The following is a 17774-nucleotide window of genomic DNA, read 5'->3' as shown; positions in this document are numbered from 1 at the left end:
AGGGAGTGAGAGAAGAATGGAGGAACTTTAGATTATATAGAGGGAAATGAGGGGGTGGGTATGAAAAATGGTGGAATGAGACAGACATCATTACCCTGGGTACATGTATGATTATATGAATGGTATGAATCTACATCGTGCACAACCATAGAAATGAAATGATATACCCCATTTGTGTACAATGAATCAAAAAGCAGTCTGTAAAAAAAAAAGAAAAAGTATTAGGTGTAATCTAACAAAACAGCTAACCATTTAAGTATTTGTGTTCTATAAGATAATCTATATGCTTTCTCCTCATAACCACCCAATGAGATGTTAATATCATTCTTATTTAATTGGTGGACGGCAAGTATCATGAAGCTGTTAGATAAGTGCTTACGGTAATGTGAAGCCAAATTTGAATCCAGAGGTTTGGGATTCAAAGCCTTCATTTCTAACTACTAAGCATGTTCTCTCACATTCAGATGCATAAGAAACAAAATTATTTTAGCTCTAATATCTACCAAGAAGCTAATAATAATCACTGCTTAATCTGTGTTTGATTTAATCTGGGCATGCTCACAATTTACTCCTCACCAATCCACAGCCAGAAATACTCAGCCAAATTAGAACAGAAAGGTGATTTGAGTTACTGCAGAGAGTCTCTTTAAATAATTAAGACTCTTTTGTTCCATTCTCTTCTGGATATGCAAGAACTGACTTCTGAATAATATGTAAGGGGAACTGAAAGAACTCAGGAAATAATACTATAAATCAATAGGTAAAGTCAATAAGGGGAGATAAAGACATTTTTATCTTTTATCAATATTTTCTTCATTATTACAGGCATCTTATCAGCCTGGCTTGCTTGGATCCCAAAGTGGATCTGTTAGATAAATGTTCCACTTTCTATTTCACTCATCTGGGAGGAATTTCTTAATGCCTGTCATTTACATTTCAATAGTAGAGAAGAGTAAGTTATAACTTAGACTAACATATGTCACTTAACCTTAGGTTAAAAACAAAACAAAACAAATAACAACAACAACAACAAAAAACAGTCCACTGATGTCAAACATGTGCTTAACTCTGAACAGTGAGGAGTAAGCCCTAATTTTTCAGTGATCAATCAGGTCTCATTGGAAATCTTAAAGAATACGGAGCGACTGTGTCTGGCTTTGCTCTATACCCTACCAAAAAAAAGTGAAAGTCGTTTATACATGTCTGCCTCCTTCAGGCAACCAGATATATATATTATATGTATATATGTGTGATGTGTGTGTGTGTGTGTGTGTGTGTGTTTATGTATATATATATAGAGAGGGGGGGGTGTGGGGGAACTGAGGTACACACACACACACACACACACACACACACATATGGATAGGCGGGGGGACTGAGAGATTTATTTTAAACTTTTTCAAGCTATTGTGAAGTCCAAAATCTGAAGTTTGTAGGGGTAGGCTGGCAGGCTGGAAACTCAAGCAAGAGTTCTAAGTAATATTCCTTCTTCTCTGAAAACCCATATTTGCTTTTAAGGCTAATGAGTAGATAAGGCCCACCCACATTATCAAGGCTATTCCACTTTACTTGAAATCCAATGATTGCAAATACTAATCACAACTACACACTACTTTCAAAAGCAGCCTCTAGACTAGTATTTGACCAAGGCACTGGGCACCGTGTTCTACCAAGTTAACACATAATGAGCCATCACACTCAGAGTCCTCTCTGCTTCTCCCCCTTTGAATCCTCATTACACATTCATAGTTTGAGAGCTCAAGCCAATAAAATAATCTTCAAGCTTTCATTACCTTTTCCCTGGCCTGTCCAATAATGCCTCAGCTCACCCTGAAATCATCATTACTCAACATTGGTACCATTGTTCTTCTGACCATCTGGACAAGAAGGTTGCTCCTCTTCTCTCTGGAAACTCCTTATAATGGATCTTATAGCAATGACCACAGGCCAGCAGCCCATCTAGACTAATCCAAACACAAAAGGAGTGAATGAGATTCTGAGCTTAAAATGAAATTTGAAATTTCCTGTGGTATTTCTGGTGATTTTCCCTGGGAATGGAAAATAATAATATAATATATGGTTTTATATAATTTGGTTACAATCGGGCATTTATCCCCTTCTGGGGATTATAGAATACATAATTAGATCATTGCATAGCTCCTCACCACTCTCTTTTATCCAGTTTTACTTCTGCTGTGGTTTGAGTTTTGTCCCTTTCAAAACTCATGTTGAAATTTAATTGCTATCATAATAGTATTAAGAAATGGAAATTTTGAGAGGCTAAGAATGCCATTTTGAAAAGATGAGTTCATCCCCCTTTTGCTTCACTTGGCTCTTCCACCTTCTGTCATAGGAACATCCGGGCTTTTTTCCCTTGAGAGTACTCAGCATTCAAGACACCATCTTGGAAGAAGGCAGTGGCCTCTCCAAACACTGGGCTTGCAGATATCTTCCTCTTAGACTTCCCAGCCTCCAGATTTGGGAGTCAATAAATTATCCAGTGAATTCTATTATAGCAGCACAACCTGAACTGAGACACTTTCCTTCTGTTTTCAATCACTGAAATAATTCTTCCTCAGATTTTGCCAATTGCTATATGAACAGCATTTGAAAAATAGCTGCTTAGCCTGTTCTTTCTCCAGGATTCCAAATGCATCTTTCTTCATATTATTCACATTCTAGATAAAAGTCCTCAAAAATGGCTCTACCTTTAAACTATTTCTTTTTTCTCTCATGCTGATTATTTATACACAATTAACTCACTAATTTTTTTTCTGTACTTATTGGTACTTGAGTAATCTTCCTCTTTTTTCTTGTTTTTCTATCACCCCCTCACATCTTCCAACTCTACAGAGATAGGTGGGCTTTGAGATTTTGCGTATATACCACTGTATTCTTGCACCCAGAAGGCTTGATAGTTACTAGGTATTTAAAAATATTTGCTAATGAAATGCATCCAGCAAGGATCAATTTTGAAATAGAAGGAATATGGTACTGGCCACTCTGGAATGGGAATGAGTACAATGTATCACCAATGTTCACCATTTCCACTGAATGTGGAGGAATTTTTGAAGTATTTTTGAAAATAACCATTTTCATGACTCATTTTTAATTTAATTAAATGTGGAACATTTTGCATCCCTTAGGACTATTTCACTAATATAAAGAACATTTTGTCCAAACTTGTTATAACCTGGAAAGCCAGGTTACAAAGATCCAAAAATGTCCAGATGGGAAAATTACATATTAATTGTTTCTAATTACTTCTGTTTTACTTTCATATCTTTCTATAACCAGTTCAGTTCCCCAATTTTTTAATTATTATGAATTTTTTTTTCTATCAGTAGAAAACCTATCTAATATATCTTGATTTTAGAATGTTACTTCCTATAGGACAGTGGGGAATTAATTCTTTTGGAGCATTATACATAAGTGTAAAGTGTTCACACTATGCTGTCAGATTTCACTGACTGATGGCTGGCTTTCTGAGATATATCAAAGTTGGGTGATGCTGAAGTGTATTCATTTTTATTTCTATGTGCTATTCCTTACATGAATAAACTAGAATTTATATATCCATATTAAAGTTAGTAGACATTATGATTGTTTCAATTTAATGATCATGGTGAATAATACTGCTATGAATGTTCTTGCTTATTCTAATGCACATGTATTGAATTGTTGTATATTTACATGGGAATGAATCAGACATGTAGATTCACAAGTTTTAGTGGCTGTAATACATAATTAACTCACAGCTCAGTCCCAATTCTTGGGAAATTAGATTAATTTCAATTGAGGAGTGGTGTGGGAGGGGAAATAGTAATTTTATAACAAAATTTAGTTAAACTTAAAGGGAGGGTTTGTTAAGCTATAGCAGTTTGCATGTCCTATAAAAAATATGTTCTACCTTTTTCTGAGATAAGAATAATGCATTCTCCCTTTTTAAGAATAGAGAAGAATTGAGTTGTCCTTTATGGCCAGCACTTCCTCTGTTAACTGGTCAACCTCTGCTCTGGGTTTTGCCTGTGTTGTCAGTCCTAGCTGAAGTTATGAAAGCAATCCTAGGCACACACTTGGGTAAACTACCTTCTTATTTTACCAGTACCACGAACAACTGAAATACACTATTGCTTATTTTAAAAATATTTCTGGTAGTTGATTTACTCATAAAATAAGAAGTCTAGACTAGATTATTACTAAGTTCATTTAACCTTTAAAGTTAACTATGATCTGACTCTTTAATATAGTATTCATATTTTCTTACTCATCATATACCTGTAGGCTGTATTGACTCCTTCAGGAATTAGTAAGTGGTAAATGTTTCCAACGATGTTAAATACAACAAATTACCTAGTACATTATTACAGAAGCCCAAAATTGTTCTGATAATTTCCCAGCATGGATGATTATTCTTCATTTAGAGAAGAGATCTGAGCATTCATGCTCTAACTCCATTATTGTCATTTAAATAAATTAGATTTAGAGCATCACATTGCTATTTTAAGGCATTCAATTAGAGGAGCAACATATTGAGAACACCAGCAATCTGTAATTAGAAAATACTGTATTGTATTTTCTAAAGATAGAAGTTTATAGTTACTTTTATTCTGTGAAAAGAACTCTAAGAATTAAAAAACAAAAACAAAAACAGGATGACTCTTTGAAATGAAGAGGGAGACAAGCAAAATTAAGATTTGAGAACAAGTGCCCCCCAGGTGTTTGCTGGTCTGCCTGAGCTTTTAGAGAGTAAGTGCCACTCTTATTATTTTAGCTTTGATGTGAGTTTGGCATCAGCCATCACACACTGGATCTTCTTTAGATGTTAGACAATAAGATACCGTCTAGGAAATGTGAATGTGCTGTTAGAATAAAGCAAGCATATATTTTATATCCTTACATCTTCATAAGAGAATAATGGAAACTTTTTTTAGGTGACTAGAATACCAAACTTGTGAATGAGTCTGCTGCTGGAAATCAGAAAATAAGGAGTTTTATTTAGTTTTGTGTGTTTTTAAGCTATGAAAAAAACATAAACATCTTATTTCATATATAACTACCCTATTGTATTGCTACCAATATATAGAAGAACAATACATACACACACATGCATTGCCTTTATTTTATATATATATACATATATGCACACATATACATTTATATATATTATGTGCATATGTGTGTGTATTTGTGCATTTGATCTATTAAAACCTGAGGCACAGAACATTTTTAGAAACATGATTTCATTTTGGGAGAGAATGAGAAAGAACACAAAACTATTTCATTGCTTTACTACATATTAATGAATAAAAAGTCCTCTCATAATCATCAAACTTTATATGAATCTTTCCAATTCTCCATTTGTACCACCTGAATGATACTGTTTAAATGAAAATTATGACAGCTTTCTAAAATTCTACCTATATGTATTTCTTATAGTTCTTGATATCTTCAAATTCCAAATTCCTGGTTTGTCATGTTTCTAGGTCGTAACTAGCTAAAAGACATCTTGAAGGTAATGGAAAAGAGAAAGCAAACAGAAGCAGTATCCTTGATGGGTTAAGAGATGAGTGTCTTTAAGACAGTGAGAGCCTGCTTACATAAGTCAAATGTGTACATTTAAGAATCACCCTGTCTTATTCCCAATAGGACCTGGATGAGCACAACACAATGACGGCCCAGCACTGCGACGTATCGTGATCATATCCTGGGTATCTACGAATACACCAAAAAATCCCACTTGGCTCAGAGTTTACTATCAGGTCATAGTAATGCATAGGCACAGAAAAATCAAACAAGGCAGAAAATGGCACATTTAAAAACATTTTATAGAGAAAGGGAAAGGAAATTGAATGACATGAAAGGGGAGAATTTCGAAGTAAAATTACAGTCACCTAGAAATGATTAGTAGAAAAATCAATACCCATAGAGGAAGAAATGCAAAAGTAATTCAAAATTCTAATACTTTTAAAGTTTTTAATGTTTCTGAATGGCTATAGAAGATAGGGCTAAAATAGTGCAATAAAAATTAAAGAGCTGGGGAAGTGGCTGGAGTGCTTCCCTAGCATGCATGATGCTCTGGTTTCAATCCCCAGTACCAAAAAAACAAAAACAAAACTTAAATAATGGAGTGAAAAATAAAATGGAGAAAATAGTACAATAGTGATTAGTCAAAAAACAAAAAATACATGTGGAAAAAATTCACAAGTATGTGATGCATAGGAAATTAAATATAGTACTAAAAGATAATCCATCGGCACCTCCAAAATGCAAAAATTCCTAAAGCGATATTTGTGATTAGGGATCAAATACAATGCCAAAATGATTTGCAGTAAGAGTGTATTTAAGTACTGTATTTGCTGTACTATTATGACTTGGATCTGAAATGTCTCCAAAAGGCTCATGTTTTGAAGGCTTGGTGTACAACACAGCACTGTTCAAAGTGAAGCTTTTGGGAAGTATTAGATCATGAGGGCTCTCATATCATCAGTGGACTGATCTATTGATGACCAGATAGACTACAGAAATTGTAGGCAGGTAGAGCATGGTACAATTAATAAGTCATGGGGGCTTCCTTTTTCTTCACTCTGCTTCCTATGTGCCATGAACTGAGCAAATTTCCTCTGCCATGCCCTTCTGCCCTGATGTTCTGCCTTGCTCAGGCCCAAAGCAATGGAGCCTACCCGACATGAACTGAAATTTCTGGAACTGTGAACAAAAATAAATCTTTTCTCCTTTAAATTATTTTTTTTCAGGTATTTGTCACAGAGACAAAAAGCTGACTAACACAGGTACTGTAGTACATAAAAAAGATTTGCATTAAAAGCCATAATATTATTCTTCTTTATGACTCAATAATATTCCATTGTGTATACATGGTACCACTGTTCACCGGTGAAGAGTTCTGTTTCCTCAGTTGCTGAAGTATAACATCAGAGAAGTACGCCAAGGCAAGCATATTAAGCAGGTTTTATTTAAAGGTAATAATACAGACTTTTCCCGGGAGGGTGAAGGGGGCCATAGCTGATGTTCTAAAGTCCCAAGACTTTAGAACCCTACATCTTTTTTAGGCTAATGTCTCTTTTGTTACCCAGTTCTCTCCCCACTTATCTCTCCTTCCTGCCTACATGACTAGGCCTGGTTTTGCAGGTGAGATTCATAAAGTGAGAATCGAATGGGCAGGGGGAGGGCCAAAGTGATTCAGTCAGGCAAGGACCCAGGGGGCATTAATTAGCTGCGCCTTGCTTTCAGTCCTTGATAAGGGCAGGTAAATCTGGTAATCAATGGACTTTCGAGGTCCTTGACATTCCATTCTCCCTGGGACAATCTCCAACTTCCAGAGGCAATGGCTTTCATGGTCTCCATTTCCTGGATTTGACCCAATCCCTGATTTCTACACTAACTGCCTGTCCCCACTTCTGACTTCATATATACCACAGTTTCTTTATCCACTCATCTGTTGAAGGGCATCTAGGTTGGTTCCACAGTCTACCTATAAACATTGATGTGGCTGTGTTACTGTAGTATGCTGATTTTAAGTCCTTTGGGTATAGGCCAAGCAGTGGGATAGCTGGGTCAAATGGTGGTTCCATTCCAAGTTTTCTAAGGTATCTCCACACTGCTTTCCAGAGTGGCTGCACTAATTTGCAATCCCACCAGCAATGTATGAGTGTACCTTTTCCCCCACATCCTGGCCAACACCTAATGTTGCTTGTATTTTTGATAATCACCATGCTAATTGGGGTGAGATGGAATCTTAGGGTAGTTTTGATTTGCATTTCTCTTATTACCAGAGATGTTGAACATTTTTTCATACATCTGTCAGGTGCTTGTAGATCTTCTTCTGTGAAGTGTCTGTTCATTTCCTTAGCCCATTTGTTGATTGGGTTATTTGTATTCTTGGTGTAGAGTTTTTTGAGTTCTTTATAGATTCTGGAGATTAGTGCTCTATTTGAAGTATGTGTGGCAAAGATTTTCTCCCGCTCTGTAGACTCTCTCTTCACATTGCTGATAGTTTCCTTTGCTGAGAAAAAGCTTTTTAGTTTGAATCTATCCCAGTTATTAATTTCTGCTTGTATTTCTTGTGTTTTGGGAGTCATATTAAGGAAGTCTGATCCTAAGCTGACATGATAAAGATTTGTACCAACTTTTTCTTCTATAAGGTGCCAGGTCTCTGGTCTGATTCCAGGGTCCTTGATCCATTTTGAGTTGAGTTTTGTGCAGGGTGAGAGATAGGGATTTAGTTTCATTCTGCTGCATATGGATTTCTAGTTTTCCCAGAACCATTTGTTGAAGAGGCTATATTTTCTCCATTGGATGTTTTTGGCGCCTTTGTCTACTATAAGAAAACTGTATTTATAGGGTTTGTGTCTGTGTCCTCTATTCTGTACCATTGATCTACCTGTCTATTTTAGTGCCAATACCATGTGCCGTTTTTGTTACTATTGCTTTGTAGTACAGTTGAAGTTCTGGTATTGTGATACCCCCTGCTTCACTCGTCCTGCTAAGGATTGCTTTAGCTACTCTGAGTTTCTTTTTCTTCCAGATGAATTTCATGGTTGCTTGCTCTATTTCTGTAAAGTACGTCATTGGGATTTTAATTGAAATTGCAGTGAATCTGTATAGCACTTTTGGAAGTATGGCCATTTTAACAATATTAATTGTTAAAATGAAAAATTGGAGATCTTTCCATCTTCTAAGGTTTTCTTTAACTTCTTTCTTTAGTGTTCTATTGTTCTCATTGTAGAGGTCTTTCACTTCTTTTGTTAAATTGATTCCCAAGTATTTTATTTTTTTTGAGGCTATTGTGAATGGGGTAGTTTTCCTAACTTCTCTTCCTGAGGATTCATCACTTATGTATAAAAATGCATTAGATTTATGAGCTTTGATCTTATATCCTGCTACTTTACTGAACTCACTTATGAGTTCTAAAAGTTTTCTGTGGAAATTTCCAGGTTCCTCTAAATATATAATCATGTCATCAGCAAATAGGGATAGTTTGAGTTCTTCTTTTCATATTTTTACCCCTTTAATTTCTTTGGCATGCCTAATTCCTCTGGCTAGAGTTTCAAGGACAATGTTGAATAAAATTGATGAAAGAGGGCATCCCTGCCTTGTTCCAGTTTTTAGAGGGAATGCTTTCAGTTTTTCACCATTTAGAATGATATTGGCCATGGGCTTAGCGTAGATGGCCTTTACAATGTTAAGGAATGTTTTCACTATCCCTATTTTTTCTAGTGTTTTGAACATGAAGGGATGCTATATTTTATCAAATGCTTTTTCTGCATCTATTGAAATAATCATGTGATTCTTGATGTTAAGTCTGTTGATTTGGTGAATTACATTTATTGATTTCCAGATGTTGAACCAACCTTGCATCCCTGGGATAAAACCCACTTGATCATGGTGCACTATCTTTTTAATATATTTTTGGATGCGATTTGCTAAAATTTTGTTGAGAATTTTTGTGTCGTTCATTAAGGATATTGGTCTGAACTTTTCTTTCCTCGATGTGTCTCTGTTTGGTTTAGGTATCAGGGTGATATTGGCTTCATAGAATGAGTTCAGGAGGGATCTCTCCTCTTCTGTTTCATGGAATACTTTGAGAAGTATTGGAATGAGCTCTTCTTTAAAGGTTTTGTAGACCTCGGCTGAGAACCCATCTGGTCCCGGACTTTTCTTTGTTGGTAGGCTTTTGATGACCTCTTCTATTTCATTGCTTGGAATCGATTTATTTAAGTTGAGTATGTCCTCCTCGTTCAGTTTAGGTAATTCATATGTCTCTAGAAACTTGTTGATGTCCTCGAGGTTTTCTGTTTTGTTGGAGTATAGATTTTCAAAATAGCTTCTAATTATGTTTTGTATTTTACTCGTGTCTGTTGTGATATTTCTTTGTTCATTCCGAATTTTAGTAATTTGAGTTTTCTCCCTCTTTCTCTTTGTTAGTGTGGCTAAGAGTTTATCAATTTTGTTTATTTTTTCAAAGAACCATCTCTTTATTTTGTTAATTTTTTCAATTGTTTCTTTTGTTTCAATTTCATTGATTTCAGCTCTGATTTTAACTATTTCCTGTCTTCTACTACTTTGGGTTGTGGGTCTGCTCTTCTTTTTCTAGGACTTTGAGCTGTAGTGTTAAGTCGTTTATTTGTTGATTTTTTCTTATTTTATTGAATGCACTCCATGAAATAAATTTTCCTCTAAGTACTGCTTTCATAGTGTCCCAGAGATTTTGATATAATATCTTTTTACCTCTAAGAATTTTTTTATTTCCCTCCTGATGCCTTCTGTTATCCATTCATCATTTAATAGCATATTATTTAGTCTCCAAGTGTTGGAATAGTTTCTGTTTTTTTTCCTGTCATTTATTTCTACTTTCAATCCATTATGATCTGATAGAATTCAAGGTATTATCTCTATCGTCTTGTATTTGCTAACAGTAGCTTTATGGCACGATATATGGTCTATTTTAGAGAAGGATTCATGTGCTGCTGAGAAGAAAGTGTATTTGCTCTTTGTTGGATGGTACATTCTATAAATGTCCGTTAAGTTTAAATTATTGATTGTGTTATTAAGATCTATGGTTTCTTTTTTCAATTTTTGTTTGGAAGATCTGTCCAGTAGGGACAGTGGTGTGTTAAAATCACCTAGTATTGTTGTGTTGTGGTCTATTTGATTCCTGGAATTGAGAAGGATTTGTCTGGCATATATGGATGAGCCACGGTTTGGGGCATAGATATTTATGATTTTATGTCTTGCTGATTTATGCTTCCCTTATGCAGTACGAAATGTCCCTCTTTATCCCTTTTGACTAACTTTGGCTTGAAGTTCACATTATCTGATATGTAGATGGATACTTCAGCTTTTTTGCTGAGTCCACGTGCATGGTATGTTTTTTCCCATCCTTTCACCTTTAGTTTGTGGGTATTTCTTTCTATGAGATGAGTCTCCTGCAGGCAGCATATTGTTGGATCTTTCTTTTTAATCCAATCTGCCAGTCTATGTCTTTTGATTGTTGAGTTCAGGCCATTAACATTAAGGGTTATTATTGAAATATGATTTGTATTCCCAGTCATTTTGGCTTATTTTTGTTTTTTAACATGACTGGTTTCTCCTTTATTTGGCTATTCCTTTAGTGTCATTCCTCCCTTTGCTGATTTACATCATTGTTTTTCATCTCTTCCTCATGGAATATTTTGCTGAGAATGTTCTGTAATGCCGGCTTTCTTTTTGTGAATTCTTTTAGCTTTTGTTTATCGTGGAAGGATTTTATTTTGTCATCAAATCTGAAGGTAAGTTTTTCTGGGTACAAGATTCTTGGTTGGCATCTGTCTTCTTTCAGAGCTTGAAAAATGTTGTTCCAGGCCTTTCTAGCTTTTAGGTTCTGGGTTGAAAAATCTGCTGATATCTGTATTGATATCCCCCAGAATGTAATTTGATTCTTTTCTCTCGCAACCTTTAAAATTCTGTCTTTATTTTGTACGTTAGGTATTTTCATTATAATGTGCCTTGGTGTGGGTCTGTTGTAATTTTGTATATTTGGAGTTCTTTAAGCCTCTTGTACTTGATTTTCCATTTCATTCTCCAGCTTTGGGAAACTTTCTGATATTATTTCATTGAATAGATTGTTCATTCCTTTGGTTTGTTTCTCTAAGCCTTCCTTAATCCCAATAATTCCTAAATTTGGCCTTTTCATGATATCCCATAATTCTTGGAGATTGTGTTCATGATTTCTTACCATCTTCTCTGTTTGGTCAATGTTGTTTTCAAGGTTAAATATTTTGTCCTCAATGTCTGAGGTTCTATCTTCCAGGTGTTCTATCCTATTGTTTATGCTTTCTGTGGAGTTTTTATTTGGTTTATTATTTTCTTAATTTCAAGGATTTCTGTTTGTTTGTTTTTTTCAGTATCTCTAACTGTTTATTGAAATGATCTTTTGCTTCCTGTATTTGCTCTTTTAACTGTTGATTGTTTTGACCATTCAAAGCCTGCATTTGCTCTTTCATCTCCTCGTTTGCTTCCCTGATCATTTTAATTACATACATTCTGAACTCCCTTTCTGACATTTCTTCTGCCAGGCTGTCATTGGATTTTATTGATGTAGCATCTAGGTTTGTTTGGGACAGTTTCTTCCCTTGTTTTCTCATATTGCTCAGGTATCTACGCCTCTAGTAGTGAAACTCTGAGATATTGCAGATTTCCTCTATTGACTTATAGTGTCCCTGTAGATTTCCAGTAATTCACCTCCTTCCTTTCAGTAGCCTGAAGTCTTAGAGGAACTGGATAATGCAGTGATCCATAAGGAAGCTGCCTCTCTAGGGGTGGTGGTCTTCTGGTGGGGTATATTCCCTGCTAGTGGGCAGTGGCACCTCCACTTGTTGACCTATGGTCAGTCAAAATGGGGACTAGAGTGGGGGCTCGGGCATGGCTGGTCTGGGCCTGTGTCTCTTGTTCTACCGCCCTGGTGGGAAAGCCTCACCTGACGGGGAAGATTCACCCAGTAGGGAAGTCTAGCTGGGCAGCTCTCCTCTGAGAAGTTCCCTTTGGTCCAGAACTACTGCCTCGGCTGGGCAGCCTTCCTTTGAGATGTTCCCAGACATCTGGACCTATCTCCTGGGCCAGGGTGCCTCACCCTGCAAGTGAGTTTCTCACTGGGCAGTCCTCCTCTGCAATGTTCCGTGGGTCCGGACCTACCACCTAGGCCAGGGAGCCTTGCTCTGCAGAAGCCTCTTGCTGTGCGGCCCTCCTCTACAATGCTCTGGTTGTCCGGGTTCAGTGCTCTAGCAGGGGAGTCTTGCTGGGCAACTCTACTCCACGAAGTTCCCTGTGTTCTGGGACTACGGCCCTGTCTAGGGAGCCCCTCCCAGTGTGAGAGACTCACCCTTGTGGCTCACAGTTGGTCCTGTGTCTCTCAATACCTCCTTTACTTGAATCCTGAGTCCTGGAGTGACATGAAGTGCAGTGACCCTCTAGTCCGCCATCTCGAAACCCCCTAGTATGCTAATTTTAAGTCCTTTGGGTATAAACGGAGGAGTGAGATAACTGGGTTGAAAGGTGGGTCCATTCAAAGTTTTCTGAGGAATCTCCACATTGCTTTCCAGAGTGGCTGCACCAATTTCTGACTCCACCAGCATTGTAAAAGTGTGCCTTTCCCCCCATATCCATGCCAACATCTATTATTGTTTGTGTTCTTGATAATAGCCATTCTAATTGAAGTAAGATGAAATCTTAGAGTTGTTTTAATTTGCATTTCTTTAATTACAGATGTTGGACACTTTTTCATATATTTGTTAATTGTCCGTATATCTTCTTCTGTAAAGTAGAAATGAAAAGATGTACACCATTTGTGTACAATGAATCAAAATGCAGTCTGTAAAAATTTTTAAAAAATTAAAAAATTAGAAAAAAATGATTTGCAGTAAAAGTATATATAGTACTGAATTATTTAGGACACATGGTAATAGATTACTGTGTCCCATTCTAAAAAACAAATTTTTAATTTCATGTAAAGGGTATTTTGATGATAATGAAGAATTGGGCTTTTGTTTACATATTCTGCTATTTTCAAGACACTTTTAAAAATCTAGCTTTATATAAGATCCTTAGAGTGGAGTAACTCTTTTAATAAGATCTCCCTTGGGCCTCCAACATGGTTGCTTCTCTGTCTTGATAAAATGTGAAATCTTTAAATTCCTTCTCATGAAACTTTTCCAGAAAGTGAATTTGCAGATCAAATTAGAGAAGTTATGGTTGTCAATTAATCATTTACTTTTAAGAGTAGATCTAAGTTCTGTGGAACCTGAAGCTTATATGTTTGAAAAATAGCTTTAAGGAAAAGAATACAAAATGATAAATACAAAATGAGGCAGAGGACCTTGGAAGGTAAATAAGATATCTTGAGGTATATGCTTCATTAACTTTTAGGTAAATCAGTCACTGTGCTGCATCTGAAAGCAGCCAGATCCTTTATTTATCTAAAATTATTAGAGTAGGATGTGCAATAAAATTTTCTGTACTATCCCAGGATTGTCACTAACCTCTCAAAGATGATGGAAATGGATGATAAGTCTCCTAAATTCTAAATAAAGTTTATAGGTACATCCATGGGGATTTCTAAGAGCGGATCTCCAGAGCCTAGCTAGTCCTTTGTCTACTCTCTCTTGTACCTTACAACTATTCTTTTAGAGAAAGTTGGAGATCTATAGAAGAAAACACTGAATAAAATTCACAGGACATGAAGATGGCTTTTCCTACCAACCAAGTCAAATAGATAAGGGTGCAAGAGATTGGAATTATCTGAAAGTGGGTACATGGGTATTACATATCCTGGCTGCATGTTTGCTAATCTATAGATATTTAAATGTCTAGCCTATGCTGTTAAGAAAGTGAGGATGAAAAAAAATTTTCAAGAGAAGCCATATGTGTTCTCAGGAATTTGGAATTTACTTAGAGACACCTGTAATGTCAACAACTAAAGAAGCTATACTGCCTTGCTTGGTGGAGCAAAGATATGTAAGTATTAGTGACCCAAGTTAAGTCTACTATTTAATTCCTGAAAATAAAACTTTCCAATTACTCCAATATGACTGTAAAGGGCCATCAAACATGGACAATGTTGATTTGGTAACATGTTTTAAGGTCATGGTAGTGGAAAGGTAATTGTTTTTTTCATTTTTATGTCCTATGGACTTAAGATCTTTCAATAAGTTAGTTACTCGGAAGTCATTCTTTTGTAAGTTATCTTGCAATAAGTTGGTAAGTTCCTTGGAGGAAATTAGGTTTATATAGTATACCTAATTAGCTTTTAATACAGTGCCTTCAGCGCTGTATTTGTTCCATAACTGTATGCCAGTTGGTTGATTATGACCCTGTGCTCTGTATCATTCTCCATTGGACACTAAGAGCAAGAGCATCAGTTTTTGGAAAACTGACCTGGCACAGACAGCTAATTTACCACATTTTATATTGCATTACTGAAGTGAAGATCTTTTCATAATTCTGAATAGTCAGCATGTGCTCCATTTCTTTCAGGTGTTTTAACAGTTATATAACGGCAAGGAGTCCTTATCCACAATCCAACTATGGTCCAACAATGGAATCCATATGGGCTCTCCCCAGGAAAACTCAAATGTTCACTGAACTTTCCTTCATCCAATTCCCAGATGTAGTCCCTGAAATGCTGATGATCATGCAATTATGTTTCAGCTTCGAAATGTCAGTTACCAGTTTTTCTCTAGCACCTTTTGAAATGTGACAGTATTTCTCATTTGATTCCTCTGCTTTCTCAACTAATGTGATTTCCTTTGATGAGAGTCAGTATTGTTCTGAGACATCCAATACATGCTTTAAAGGGACATTTCACAGTTTTAATAAAATCATTAAGTTATAAACATAAGAATTACAGAGCATGTCAAAAGAAGGAGCTCAAATATAATATACAGGATGACTCAGGGTATATTACTTAGTGAAACCTGGGTTCATTTGTCCTGAACCATTTTTATCCTGGTCTCTACTACAAATATTTTAGTTATCACCATTGTCGCTACGTCTCTTTTAGAATACTAATAAATTGTACTTCTCATGAAAGTTATCGTCCAACATTTGGAATAGAATATTAGAGCCCTTAATAAGTAATAATAATATGGAGACTTACGTAACTATTGGAATTGCACTGTGAAGTTTCTGTGGAGATCGATTAAATCAGGATATCAGTGATCAGACAAACTTGAAGTAGGAAGAGAATGTTCATGCGAGGTTTTAAACAATAAGATTTCTTCTGTACTTGAATTAGAAGTTTATTTTTGATATCCAAAATTTAACACATCTTAACTTCTTAAAATTGAAGTTGCACTAATTTAAAAACAACTGTAGAAAACTTTTTCTGTCTTTGAGCCTTATCGCATTCTTCATATTGAACTTTTTCAGCAGGCTATGTTCTCTGTTGTGCAATAGAATTGAGTCCTGCTGGCTCTTTAGGTATAGGAACTCTATTGGTTGTGATGTGTTTACTGCAAGGACAATCTAAGACTAGCCAGGCATATCGTCTGAGGAGTATGTCTTTAAATGCCATATGTAAAGTAAATTGTCCTCTGGTGGCTAAAAACAGTGTCTTCTGATTTGGTGCATGCCCTGGCAAGTTTTCTCCAGAAACCCACTGGGACCAGACTCTCCTTCCAAGTTCATTCCTAACCAATTAGCTAACCACAGTGGCCCAGGTTTCCAGTACAGTATTCTTATTTTCATAGGTCCTCAGAGGATCTATCTTTTCAGAGTCTAGGATCTCTCTTTACATGTCCTTCTTGCCAGTACTATCTTATCACTAGATGAAATCTCCAAGTAGCAACTCCATTTCTTCCTGAGGCTTGCCTCACCACTGCCCAAAAGTCCTGAGCATCACCACTACCCTATAAGAGAAGGAGCTGGAATTCTCCATTACCCCTGCACCTCAGGTCCCTGCTCCCTGGACTGGTCTCTCTTCATTTTCAAAACTAAGCACAGTCATCCATTTTAACTTTGCTGTATAACATATTTTATATTAAAAGGTCAGAATTAATACTAAACATTATAAGGAATATTTGGGATATGGGTGACAAATTTCTAAGTGAAACTAAGAAAAATTACATTTAGAATCTCCTATGATTCATTGAAAATTATCAATTACCTAAGACAATAAGCCCGACTATGAATATCTAACTTGCTTTTTTGTATCTTCATGGAATATGGAATAAGTGATCCACAATTTTCCTGAAAATAAGGCTGTTTTAGAGTATCAAAACCAAGACTGGGTTAAAAGATAATCGATTTTTCATTATCTGAATAATGTACTAAGCTTAAGCTAACCACTTTATCAAATGTGAGAACTACTGAGTATTTAAACACTTTGGAGAGCTTATTTCAATTTGGCTTAGTGGTATTCTTGCAAAGAAGAAAATCAGATTTTTATCCCTTCAAATTTTTTTCCTTCTAGCTAAAGGATAACCTGGAGATTTTAATGCCACATCTGTATCCTAATTTCCTCTGAGTTCAGGAGTGGCAGTTCTGTGGTGCCACCGTTAGGGCACATAGGGACCCTTTGGGAATGTAAGCAAAAATAATCAAAACGGTGTCGGCAGCATTATGAAAACACAAATAACCAAGATGGAAGCAGCCCTCAAAGAGATGGGCCAACTTTCCTTTATTCCACAATGGAGTCAATCAATCAGGCACAGAAGGGGCTCATTTTCAGGATGGAAAATGGCCACTGGTTACAGAGGGGCTTTGAGTTTTATAGGTTACAATGAGAGTGAATTAATCATTGGAGACTGAAGCAGAACGTGTCAGTTTGGGCAGTCAGGAAAAAAGTTGTTGAAAGTCCAAAGCTTACAGTTACTGGGAAGAGATGAAAGCTCAGAACTGAGCTAGAGTTCACTGTTCATCTTCTTCCTCAGAAACCCACTGTTACCCAGAGCTTCACTATGTACCTTTCTCCTTCCAGGACACATTAGCAATGGAAAAGTCCAGGTGCCAGCAATTCAGTATCCACCTCCTCTTTCCAGGATCCATTGTTGTTGGGAAGGGATGAATGTTTGCTTTTGGTGGAAATGCTGAAGATGAACCCAGGAAGGGAGGGAAATTTGCTTTTTACCCCTGGGGTCCCAATGTTACTGGGAAAGGATTAACTTGGAGAGGATTAATGATTACCCCTTTACTCCTGCTTCTTCCAGGTTGGACAATTTTGGGGTGTTATCATTTCCCTCTCCTGGGGATTACCATTTTCCATATCCATCAGAGAACATGAA

Source organism: Sciurus vulgaris, assembly GCF_902686455.1.
Source record: "Sciurus vulgaris genome assembly, chromosome: 7".
Taxonomy (NCBI): Eukaryota; Metazoa; Chordata; class Mammalia; order Rodentia; family Sciuridae; genus Sciurus; species Sciurus vulgaris.
The sequence above is the reverse complement of the archived record's forward strand: the minus strand, read 5'-3'. Positions refer to the sequence as shown.